General features: G+C 37.4%; 1 non-coding gene across 1 annotated transcript; it reads right to left on the reverse strand.

Moving 5' to 3' along the window:
• Positions 1-2,297: 2,297 nt before the first annotated feature.
• LOC131182747 (small nucleolar RNA R71) lies at positions 2,298-2,404 on the reverse strand. The gene has a single exon (XR_009151007.1). It is a non-coding gene; the product is annotated as a small nucleolar RNA R71 (small nucleolar RNA).
• Between the last annotated feature and the right edge of the window lie 11,073 nt (positions 2,405-13,477).

The following is a 13,477-nucleotide window of genomic DNA, read 5'->3' on the forward strand; positions in this document are numbered from 1 at the left end:
CATTTTTATTTGATTATTAGTCATTTTTAGCTAATTTCATTAGTTAATTAGTTAGTTTTTCATAGTTGTCAATTTTGCATTAATTTGTAATTTTTACTTTGTTTTGTAGGAAAAATGGTGTTTTTGAAGGACTGAAGAGAATTTTGCCATTGAGGAGTGTCTTCTACAGCCAAAGATGTCAAAAACAAGTTTTCAAGCTGAAATATGCATTGACCAAATTGTGCATAACTTGCCGCATAAGCCATGCAGATCTGCATAAAGAGAAAGATCACTGTTCCAGAACCAGCCGAAATGTGCATAAGGAGACTGCATAGCTTATGCACATTCTCGCCTCCCTTATGCACCTTCACGGAATTGTGCATAACCTATGCACCAAGTCATGCAGTTTCGCATAAGTGACTCAGAACCAGCCGAAAACTGCATAAGGGACTGCATAACTTATGCAGTCCCATAAAGTGTTCTTTAATGAGCTGGCAGGAGATCCTCTCAAATAATTCCTCCTAGAACATACCATTTTAGGGCTCCATGTCAGAAAATGCTATAAATAGTCCCATTTTCCCATTTTAGAGAGGGAGACAAGGAGCAGAAAAGGAAAGGAGAATAGAGGCAGAATTTGAGGAGTCACCTTCACCTTCCACACCATTTTCAACCAAGATTTGCAGATTTCTTTCTTTCCTTACATATTTCTACATTTCTAGTGTTTAATTTCTTACTTCTTAGCTTAGATTAAAGCTTTATTTCCATTTAAACTCAATATATCTTGTAAGCATTATGGATAGTGAGTAGTTTTACTTTTGATTCTGGAGTAAGGGTTGTAATATTTGAGATATTTTGTGGATTTTGATTGGGTAATCCATATTTTGTGGTCTTAATGAGTTTTATTCATTTCTTGTATGCTTAATGACATGCTTAGTGTAGGATCCCATTAAGTGATGTTCATAATCCATGGTTGAAGCACCGAAAGGAGAAGGCCTTGTGATAGATAATCAAGAAATTGGACTTAATTAACTTAGACCTAGAAATAGGCTAAGGATTAAGAGGATTCACAGATTAATTAAAGAACTTAATGGGTCTTAATTAATTCTAACTCCACGAAAGTATGATTAGTTTGATTAAGGCACTCTTTGTCTCACTCGAAAGGGAATTCAAAGGATTTAAGAATTAATCTCCTTAAAACCCATAAGTTTCATAAGATTGGATAACCAATTTAAAATCCCAAAATAGCTCGAATATGAAATCCCGAACTCCGGAATCGCCTTTTTACCATTGTTAATTTCTAGTTAAATTTAATCACTTGCCATTTTGAATATTGCCATATTTGAACTTGCTTATTTCAATTTGATGCAATTTTAGTTTAATTAATACATTGTTGAATAGAATATTAATTTTGCATATTTAGATTTCATACTCCATTACCCATTAATTCATTACTTCAATTTCAAAAATATTTCTATTTACTCAACTTTTTATATCAAAAATTCAATCATTAACACAACTCCTCGTGGGATCGATATTTTTCTATACTACTTGTACGACCCGTGCACTTGCGGTAGGGACGCAACAAGTTTTTGGCGCCGTTGCCGGGGAGTTGTTTGTTTAACATTGAATTCTTGATTATTTTAGTTGTTTTTAGTTTTACCTTTGTTATCTTTTCATTTTGTGTTTGTTTGTTCTTTTTCAGGTACTTTTAATCTTTTATGAGAAGAGCTAGAAGCTCAAGTGACACAACCTTATTGTTCAATCCAGAAATTGAGAAATTTTGTAAAGCCAACAAGAAAGAAACCAGGAAAAGGAAAGAAGCTTTGAGAGAAACTGAATTAGAAGCAGACATGGCTGATGAAAGAATTAGAATTGGTGTTGGTAATGCTGGAAATGGTCAAAACAATGAAAATGAAGCCCAAGGGGAAGAAGTTGTTAATGTAAACGTTCCTAGGGGAAGTATGATGGATCATGCTTTTCCTCGTTTTGATGACTTGAGAGAGAGCATAGCAAGACCAAGAATCGATGCAAATAGTTACAAGATGGATTTTGGAGTTCTTCAAATGATTCAAAATTCTCAATTTGGAGGACATCCTTCTGAAAATCCACACACACACCTGAAGAAATTTGCTATGATTTGTGACATGCAAAAACAACCTGGAGTGTCAGATGATGCAGCAAGATTGAAGCTATTCCCATTCTCTTTGAAAGATAGAGCATTGGATTGGCTTGATTCTTTACCTCACAACTCCATTACAAATTGGGAGCAACTCACTGATGCATTTCTTGCACAATATTTTTCACCTGGAAAAACTCAAGAGCTGAGGAATCAAATGATAGCTTTCAGACCAAGAGAAGATGAAACTCTTTATGAGTCATGGATGAGATGGAAGGAATTAGAGAGATTATGCCCACATCATGCCATTCCAAAATGGATGATAAATCAGAATTTCTACACAAATGTCACTCCTGCAATTAGAGGGATTATTGATGCTCAAACAGGAGGAGAATTTATTATAAAGCATGAAGATGAAGCTTATGAACTACTGGAGAAAATTGCAAAAAATACTCATCTTTGGAGTAGTCCAAGAGGACCAGCTCCAACTCAAAAGAGGCAAGCTGCTGGAATGTATGATCTTAATCCATTCAATATGATTAATGCAAAATTTGATGCACTTACAAATGTGCTTGCTAAGAAGATGGAAGACCTGAGTATGTTGGTTAGTTCATCATCATCAGCTGGAAGTTCACAACAAGTGGCTTATGCAGAGGAAACAACCAGCTGTGGAGTAGATTATGGAGAAGAAGCAGCATATGTTGGTAATTATGGAAACCAACAAATGGGGAATTCTTACTCTCAAACTTACAATCCAAATTGGAGGAATCATCCCAACTTTTCATGGGGAAATCAGCAAAATCAAGTTCAAAATCAGAATTTTCAACCACAACAGCAACAAGGAGTTTCATATCAGCAAAATAGGCAACCATTGCCTAATTTTCAGCAGAAAAATATGAACCCTCCACCAAAACAGCAAGAACGAAATTCCACCACTGAAGCTTTATTGCAACAAATTCTTGCCAACCAAAATAAGCATGATGAGGAGATGAGAGAGATGAAAGCAAGGCTGGAACAGATGCAAACACATAACAGAATGCTGGAAAACCAGATTGCACAACAAGCATCTTCCTCAGGTGCTAAATCTTTTGGAAAACTTCCAAGTCAACCAGAAAATCTAAGAGAGCAGTGTCAAGCTATTACTTTAAGAAGTGGAAAAGTTATAAATGATGAGAAGAGTGAAAACAGTGAGAAGAGAGAAAATGAGAAAGGAACTGATGAGAGTGAAAAACAAGAGAGTGCAGAAAAATGTAGGGAGAAATTTGAAGAGAAGGAAGAGAAATATATACCTCCTGAGCCCTACAAGCCACAACTCCCCTTCCCACAAAGATTTCACAAAGCCAAGCTTGATAGGCAATTTGGGAAGTTCTTAGAGGTTTTGAAGAAACTTTACATAAATGTGCCTTTTGTAGATGCTCTTTCACAAATGCCCTCTTATGCAAAATTCTTGAAAGAAATTCTCTCAAACAAGAGGAAACTTGAAGATGATGAAACTGTAGCTTTGACAGAAGAATGTAGTGCTATCCTTCAAAGGAAACTTCCTCCAAAGCTTAAGGATCCAGGGAGTTTTTCAATTCCATGCCACATTGGAGAGTCCTGTTCTACAAAAGCCTTATGTGATTTAGGGGCTAGTGTTAGCCTTATGCCCCTTTCCATTTATGAGAAGCTCAACATGGGAGATCTTAAACCAACTCACATTTCTCTTCAGTTAGCTGACAGGTCAATTAAGTATCCTGAAGGGATTTTGGAGAATGTGCCTCTGAAGGTTGGGAAGTTCTACATACCTGTTGACTTTGTCATCTTGGACATGGAGGAAGATTTTAATATTCCAATTATCTTGGGAAGGCCTTTCACAGCTACTGAGGAGCATTGATTGATGTGAAAGGAGAAAAGCTGACTCTTAGGGTTGGTGAAGAGCAATTGGTTTTCAATATTAATAACACTATGAAAAAGCATCATTCTGAAGCTGATACTTGCTTGAGAGTTGATATCATTGATGAGCTGGTTGAAGAACACTTCAGAAAGAAATATCCAGAAGATCCACTTGAAAATTGTTTGGTTCATGGAGGAGGCATAGATTATGACAACCCTCATGTAGCTGCATATGCTCAACACTTAGAGGGAAGTTCACCATTCATTTCTGCTCCAGTTTTTCAACTCACACAAAAGGAAAAAGCAGAAACTAAGCAACCATCATTCAAGGAAGAAGATGCACCTAAGGTAGAACTTAAGCAACTTCCTTCTCAGCTCAGGTATGAATTTCTTGGCACCAATAACACTTATCCAGTAATTGTAAATGCAAATTTGAGTACTTTAGAGGCTGATAAGTTGTTAAGAGTGTTGAGACAATTTAGGAAAGTTTTGGGGTACACCATATATGACATTAAGGGAATAAGCCCACATTTTTGCATGCATAGAATCATTTTAGAAGAAAATTGTAAGCCATCTATTGAACATCAGAGGATGTTGAACCCAAATATGAAAGAAGTTGTTAAAAAGGAAATTTTGAAGTTGCTTGATGCAGGGATCATATATCCCATCTCGAGATGCCTTAGGTGAGCCCAGTACATGTTGTTCCAAAAAAGGGTGGAATGACAGTGGTCAAAAATGAAAATAATGAATTAATTCCCACCAGAACAGTGACTAGTTGGCGAATGTGTATAGATTACAGAAAATTAAATGTTGCCACTAGAAAAGATCACTTTCCACTTCCTTTCATTGATCAGATGTTAGAAAGATTGGCTAGGCATTCTTACTTTTGCTATTTAGATGGATATTCAGGTTTTTTTCAAATTCCTATCCATCCAAATGATCAAGAGAAAACCACTTTTACTTGTCCATATGGAACCTTTGCTTATAGGAGAATGCCATTTGGATTGTGTAATGCACCAGCCACTTTTCAAAGGTGCATGATGGCAATCTTCTCAGATTTCATTGAAGACATAATGGAGGTTTTTATGGACGATTTTTCTATTTATGGATCTTCATTTGACATATGCTTGGCTAACCTTTCTAAAGTTTTGCAGCGATGTGCAGATACTGACCTTGTGTTAAACTGGGAAAAGTGTCATTTCATGGTTCAGGAAGGGATAGTGCTTGGACATTTGGTGTCTAACAGAGGAATAGAGGTTGATAAAACCAAAGTTGAAGTGATAGAGAAGATGGCTCCTCCTACCAATGTCAAAGGAATTCGAAGTTTCCTAGGACATGCCGGGTTCTACAAACGCTTTATCAAGGATTTTTCTAAAATAGCTAAACCTTTGTCTAATTTGTTAAGTAATGATACACCATTTATATTTGACCAAGAGTGTTTGGATGCCTTTTGCAGGTTGAAGCAAGCTCTTATCACTGCACCAATCATGCAACCACCTGATTGGAGCCTACCTTTTAAAATTATGTGTGATGCTAGCAACTATGCAATTGGGGCTGTTCTTGGTCAAAGAAAGGACAAAAAGGCTTATGCTATTTATTGTGCTAGTAGAACACTGGATGAGGCTCAAACAAATTATGCAACAACTGAAAAGGAATTTTTAGCAATTATCTTTGCATTGGAAAAGTTCAGACCTTACATTATAGACTCAAAGGTGGTTATATTTTCAGATCATGCAGCCATCAGGTATTTGCTCCGTAAAAAGGAGGCTAAACCTAGGCTCATTAGGTGGATTCTGATGCTACAAGAGTTCGATTTGGAGATTAGAGATAAGAAGGGAGCTGAAAATGTAGTTGCTGATAATCTTAGTAGGTTGAAATTGGATGGTGAAGAATTGGATGAAATCCCTATTGATGAGTTTTTCTTGGATGAACAACTTTTCTCTCTTGTTGCTAAACTACCTTGGTATGCAGACTTTGTGAATTATCTATCTTGTGGAGTTTTACCTCTAGGTATGACATGGCAACAAAAGAAAAAGTTTTTGCATGAGGTGAAATTTTATAGGTGGGATGACGCTTTACTCTTTAGGAGATGTTGTGATGGTCTAATTAGAAGATGTATTCCTGAAGAGGAGGTACAGAGTATTATGCATCATTGCCATGCTTCTGATTATGGAGGACATTATGGAATCTCTAAGACAGCTAGTAAAATTTTGCAAGCTGGTTTCTTTTGGCCAAATCTTTTTAAGGATGTGAGGAAATTTGTGTTGGATTGTGATAAATGTCAAAGGAGTGGAAATTTGTCAAAAAGAGATCAAATGCCCCTAAATAATATTCTTGAAGTGGAATTATTTGATGTTTGGGGAATAGATTTTATGGGGCCATTCCCTCCTTCATATGGTAATAGATACATCTTAGTTGGGATTGACTATGTGTCAAAGTGGGTGGAAGCTATTGCAACTCCAACTAATGATGTTAGAGTGGTAGTGAAATTTTTGAAGAAATTTGTCTTGAGCAGATTTGGAGCTCCTAGGGCTATAATTAGTGATGGGGGTTCCCATTTTTGTAATAAGCAATTTGAGAGCTTAATGAGGAAGTATGGTGTAGTGCACAAGATAGCTACCCCATACCACCCTCAAACTTCAGGACAAGTTGAAATTTCTAACAGAGAGCTCAAGCATATTTTGGAGAAAACAATGAACAATTATCGGAAAGATTGGTCTATTAAACTTGATGATGCTTTATGGGCATATAGGACTGCCTACAAAACCCCTATAGGAACTACTCCCTTTAGGTTGGTGTATGGTAAGTCTTGTCATTTACCTGTGGAGCTAGAACATAGAGCATATTGGGCCATTCAGACCTTGAATTTTGATCTTAAGCAAGCTAGTGAGAAAAGGTTGTTACAACTTAATGAGCTTGAGGAATTGAGGATGGATGCTTATGAAAGTGCCCGTATTTACAAAGAAAGAACTAAAGTTTGGCATGATAAGCATCTGAGGAAAAAGGAATTCAAAGAAGGTGATTCAGTTTTGTTGTTCAACTCAAGATTGAAATTGTTCCCTGGAAAACTTAAGTCAAGGTGGACTGGTCCATATAAAGTTTCTAAGGTTTTCCATTATGGAGCAATAGAAATTTGGAGTGAAAAATCTGGGAATTTTAAGGTCAATGGGCATAGATTGAAACATTACATAACTGGAGACCCAATAAAGGGAGCAAGCTGTTACAAGCTCTCCAATCCCTCACCTCTTTTCAGTGAAATTCATGAAGAGTCCAGCTAAGGACTATAAATTAGCCCTCTTGGGAGGCATCCCAAGTCCTTTTATTTTGCTTTTGCTAATCTACTTTTATTTTCATTGCTTTTGTTTTTATCTTAAATCTCCCCAAATTCAATTTTTGACATTGTTAAATCTTGTCCCTTGTAGATGTAATTCAATGAAGAAAGGCTGGTGAACTGTTGGGGAAGTGACTCTTAACTTGAAAATTTTGTCCTTCAAAAGAACTGATTGGTTTCTTTGCATAACTTTGTGCGGGAGGCTGTCTGGTTTATGCAGAAGCAAAGTGCAATCTGCAGCAGATAGATTCTGTCCTTGGGCTGCTATCTGGTTTATGCAGAGCAAAAAATGGAATCTGCAGCAAAAAGGGTGTCTGCAGCAAATGGCTTGTGTTTTTGGTGAGGTTGGGTGTGTAACTTTTTAATACTTGTGCTTATAATGTTAATATGGTGGTAAGTGAGTCATTTTTGCAGTTTTGAGCTTCTTTGGGTTGTAGAATTCAAGGTAGAAATGCTGCATTTTCTTGGCAAAACTTGGAGAGTTCATTTCTCATTTGTGGTTAGATGCAACTTTATGCAGATTTTATGGAGTTTTATGTGCTAAATGTTGATTTGCAGAATTTGAGTCAAAATGGCATAGTTCTCAAAGGTCTTTTATGTAGGATCCATGTCTACGTTCTTGTGTGATGCATTTTTGATGAACTTTGTATATATTGATGTGTTCTTGGTGAAAATTCTCATGGTTTATGCTTCATAGAATTATATTTCCTCATTCTAGGGTATTTTTCACACTTGCAATCCATGTTCTATTGCATTCTTGATCTTGTTAAATTGTGCATAAGCAACTGCATAGCTTATGCAATCCTGCATAACCACAATTCTTGCCATTTTTCACCTTTATTGCAAGTGCATAAGGAAGGTGCATAGCTTATGCAACTCTGCATAGCCTAATTTTGTCAAATTTCACATCTTTAGAAACTTGCATAAGCAGAGTGCATGACCTATGCACATTTGCATAACTTCAAATTCTTCATTTTCTCTCTCTGCCGAAGTCTGCATAAGGGGAGTGCATAACTTATGCACTTCCGCATGACCAAAAACTCTGACTCTCAAAAATTGCCGAGGGGTGCATAAGCAATGTGCATGACTTATGCACTTCTGCATGACCAGAAACCCAGAAAAACCAAACCTGCCGAGGGGTGCATAAGCGAAGTGCATGACTTATGCACTTCTGCATAACCAAAGACTCTGAATTCCAAAAGCTGCCGAGACATGCATAAGCAGAGTGCATAGCTTATGCACTTCTGCATGACCTCATACTCTGAATCTCAAAACCCACCGAAGAGTGCATAAGCAGAGTGCATAGCTTATGCACAACTGCATGACCACCAACCCAAATTCCAAAAATTGCCGAACAGTGCATGAGCAGAGTGCATGACCTATGCACTTCTGCATGACCCGATTTTCTGAAAAACCAATTCTGCCGTGAGATGCATAAGGGGAGTGCATAACTTATGCACTCCCGCATGACTTCGCTCCTCAAAATTTCAAGGGTCACCGAAACATGCATAAGGAAGGTGCATGGCTTATGCACAACTGCATGACCACCAACCTAAGATTTCAATACCAGCCGAATAGTGCATAAGGACAGTGCATGACCTATGCACTTGTGCATAAGCTATTTCTCTGAAGTTCAAATCATTCTGAAACATGTATAAACGAGTGCACAGGTTATGCATAAATCAATTTTCACTTATGCAGTCTTTTACAAAACCCATTTAAATCAAATTTTTTTCCTTTTTCTTTCCCACCTTCACCCCGATAAACCCTGTTCACTTCCCTTCCTCTCTCACAATCCTCATTCCGGCATAACTCCTTCTCACACCTTCTCCTTCATTTCGATTCTCACTACATTTGCCCTAATTCTCATTCTTCTTCGATTTTTTTTCTTTCCCCCTTATCTCTTTCATCTTCTCCATCAGCAATGGCGTCCCCTCCCCATTCCCGTCCAGTTTCCCCTCTCCAGATTTCACCACTGTCAACAATACCCCCTAACCCTAATTCCCCTCCACAAACGACGCCCCCACCACCTCCCCCAACCACATATAAAAGCAAAATCCGGTCAAAATCTGTGCGACCCATGTCCTCTGCCCCTCCTCTGTCCAAACGCAAAGACCCACCCACCCCATTGTCGGAACCGCCACCCAAAAAGCCAAAAGCTCTAGCCTCTACACCCTCTTCCAGCAAAAAGACAATTTGTGACCTCACATGTATCAAAGCTACCCTGGCCTCTTCCTGATACAATTCAAAAAGCAGCTTTTAAGCGACTCAAGGATAGAAGGGTACAACCCACTAGGTATATTTCTGCCGATTCTCTACAATCCCTTGGTTTATTTGACAATGTAGTTGCATATCTTGATGGGATGGGTTGGATGGAATTTGTGCATAAGCAGGAGATAGTTTATCCAACTCTAGTTTTGGAGTTTATTTATTCATTCTCTGCTACCCTTAAATTGCATGATGTAGACCATAAGCCAATTATGAAATTTAGATGCTTGGGGCAAAATAGAGAGTTGTCATTGGACCAATTTCATAGCATTTTTGGTTTTGTAATTGATGGGTTATTTAGAGTACCACATACTGGAGTAGAGGTAGCCAACAAGGGCATTTGGAATGCTGCCCAATTTTGGAGAATCATCACAAACCAACCTCAAACTTTCTCTGCTGGAAGATCAAAAACATCCCAAATACTTGACCCTGCACTTAGGTTTATTCATAGGTTGATTGCTAGCACAATATTGGGCAGAGGGACTAGTTCTGGTGCTGTGGGAAAATCTGAACTTTTTATGTTATGGTGTGCATTTCACAAGGTTAAAGTTTCTCTTGGTTATTTCTTTTGTGAGCATGTGCTGCATATTGCCACCAAATCCATAGGTGACATCGTTTTGGGTGGGCTCATCACTGTCATAGCCAAGCATTTTGATTTTAATCCTGCAGAGCACTCAATACCAGCACTTGTGGACACTTTATATTTTGATACTGCACACTTAACCAAAACAGGGTTCAATTTGTCATATTTTGATCTCGCTCCACTGCAGTGGAACCAGGCCTTGCACAACCAGAAACCCAACCTTTCCCATCCGTCCCACAGCACCCTAATACACCCATCCCACCCCCTCAGCCTGCACAGGACGTCCCAGCAGCCTTTGCTCAGCCCATACCTCCTACAGCTGAACCTTCCTCATCCACAGCACCTCCTGCATTCAACACTAAAGCCTTATTCACCTATCTTGAAAGGCTTAGTGATGATATATTCTTTGTGGATAGGAAGCTTGACACTGGTCTTGATACACTCAAGGATCGTCATGATCACCTATTTGACCTTGTCATGGAAACCAGGGACAAGCAGAAAGAATTGAAGGAGATGGTGAAGCAACTCATGATCTTTCTGGGCATGCCACCCCCACCTCCATCACCTCCTCCAGCACCATCATTTCGACAGCCGGCAGCAGCCACCAGCCCTTTAGCAACATCTTTGGACAAGGGCAAAACAATAAACCTCGATTAGCTTTTGTTTTATTTTTGTTCAATCTTGTAGGACCTTTTCTTTGTAAATATGTTCAAACATTTATAGTTTGTTTTGGATTATGTTTGTTAGTTCTGAATTAGTTTGTTTTATATTCTGTTTTTCTTGAAGTTTTATTGGATAGCTATTACATTAGTCTTCTTTGATTTTTATTGCACTTATTGTCCTTTTGTACATATTTACCCATACTCTGTATATATTTCAATACTTTTACTGCTGGTTGTACATTTCCCCTTGCCAATTCCCATGCAGCAGCTTTTGTATACACTGCACAGCTATGAATTTCCTCATGCAACTGTTTTGCATAGCCTGTGCAACCCTTTCTGCTACTTATGCAGCACTGCACAGGTTGTATTCCCCTTTTGCAACTGTCCTGCATAGCCTATGCAACATATATTGCCTCTTATGCAGAACCGCACGGCTTATGCACCTTACTTATGCACATGTTCTGGACAGCACTTAACTCTGCATAACCTGTGCAGTTTCTTATGCATCCCTTTATCTTGAATTCTCTTTTGCTCCATACCAGGTAACTCTTTCTTTTTGCTCTTAATCTTTACAATTCCTGGTACTTACTATTTGCTTTGACTTTTGATAATACATTGCATGAGACATTGAGGACAATGTCCAATTTTGAGTTTGGGGGTGCACATTCTGATTTTTGCTTGATTTTTTTTGCTTCATTTTTCACATTTTGAGTATAGGAACATCTCATCCCATTTCATTTACATATATTGTAAATATTTTACATATATTTCCACACATACATATACATAACACATTTACACACACACATTATACATCACTTAGAAATTGTACACATTGCATACAAATAGACTTCCTCCATTTAGTTAATGCATTACTCATTTTAGGAATCATGCACCATGCATTAAAATCTTTTGCCAAACCCCTTGAGTATTGAAAATGTGCCTATGAGAGTGATTTGACTTACCTTTAGTTGGGTTTGTGGATTGAAAGTTTCCTAAAAGGTGCAAGGTTTTGAAGTGTCTATCCCTTGCCTATATCTTCTTAGCCAAAAAGCCACCCAACTAGTCATTTGGAGATGGAAGTGTTTAGAGGGAGTTATTGGATATAAGGCAGTCAAATGATGTCTCACCAATCCTAGAACAAATTTTCTGAACCTTTCAAGGCGAAATACCAGCTTATACTTGAAAAGAGAAATGATTAGGCATTCTTTGATTTAAACCTTCTCATTTTGAACCTTTGGCCTTTTTCCTAATTAAAATTAACCCTTGCAAACCCCTTTGAACCTTTTTATCCCTAATTTTTCTTGAAATCCTTATTACCACCTAGCCAATGAGCCAAACACTCCAACCCTTTTCATGAGAATAATTATTCATAATATTAGGTACATAAAAAAAAAAAAAAAAATATATATATATATATATATATATATATATATATATATATATACACACACAATAAAAGGGAGAAGAAATGCTTGTCATCTTGTAAAAGTGCTAGTATATGTACTTTTCATTATTGTCATTCAAATTGAAAGAAATCCACCCAAAGTATTAAAAGAAATGAGTTTGGGGGTGGCATTTTTAGGGACAATCATCAAAAGGAAATGCAAGATGCAAGTTTAAAGAATCAAAATGTCCCTCCATTTTTATGTGTTTTGTAAATTATGCTAGCACTTGACAATTCTCATTGTATATTTCTCTCTCCCATATATAAAAAAAAAGAGAAAAAGAAAAAAATATAATAAAACAAGAAGTGTACCTTATGTTTCAAAATTGAAAATATTCTCATGCTTTGAAGCCTTTTTACCCCTTTTTCTTCTTAGCCTCATTTTGAACCCCATGGCCCCATTACACCCCTAAAAAGACCTTTGATCTCTTGATAGTACTTGCTACATTAGTGGAGATGGGAATAGGGAATTTGCCTATGGGATTGGAAAATTATTCATTCATTCATTCAATTCCATCATTCCATATAGAGACACTTTGGTTATTGATGATCCTAGAATTCCTTTTGAGCATGACTCTCTCTTTTGATTGGTTGGATTGGGGATTTTGATTGATAATTGACTTGATGGCTAAGCGGTGAAAGCTTGGATAAGCATTAGATTCTTTGCATTTTGAAGGATGGGTATATGGATAGTTGGTATGGCTGAAGGTGTGTTAAGTTACTTCAATTGGTAATTTTCATAGCTCTTTGGATAAGGCACCCCTAAAAATTTTGCATCACATTTTAAAGTTTGCTTGAGGACAAGCAAAAGCTTGAGTTTGGGGGTATTTGATGCATACATTTTGCATAATCATTTAGGTTTAATTTCATAGCCATTTTTATTTGATTATTAGTCATTTTTAGCTAATTTCATTAGTTAATTAGTTAGTTTTTCATAGTTGTCAATTTTGCATTAATTTGTAATTTTTACTTTGTTTTGTAGGAAAAATGGTGTTTTTGAAGGACTGAAGAGAATTTTGCCATTGAGGAGTGTCTTCTACAGCCAAAGATGTCAAAAACAAGTTTTCAAGCTGAAATATGCATTGACCAAATTGTGCATAACTTGCCGCATAAGCCTTGCAGATCTGCATAAGGAGAAAGATCACTGTTCCAGAACCAGCCGAAATGTGCATAAGGAGACTGTATAGCTTATGCACATTCTCGCCTCCCTTATGCACTT

The sequence above is a fragment of the Hevea brasiliensis genome, chromosome 8, assembly GCF_030052815.1.
Source record: "Hevea brasiliensis isolate MT/VB/25A 57/8 chromosome 8, ASM3005281v1, whole genome shotgun sequence".
In the NCBI taxonomy this organism is placed as follows: Eukaryota; Viridiplantae; Streptophyta; class Magnoliopsida; order Malpighiales; family Euphorbiaceae; genus Hevea; species Hevea brasiliensis.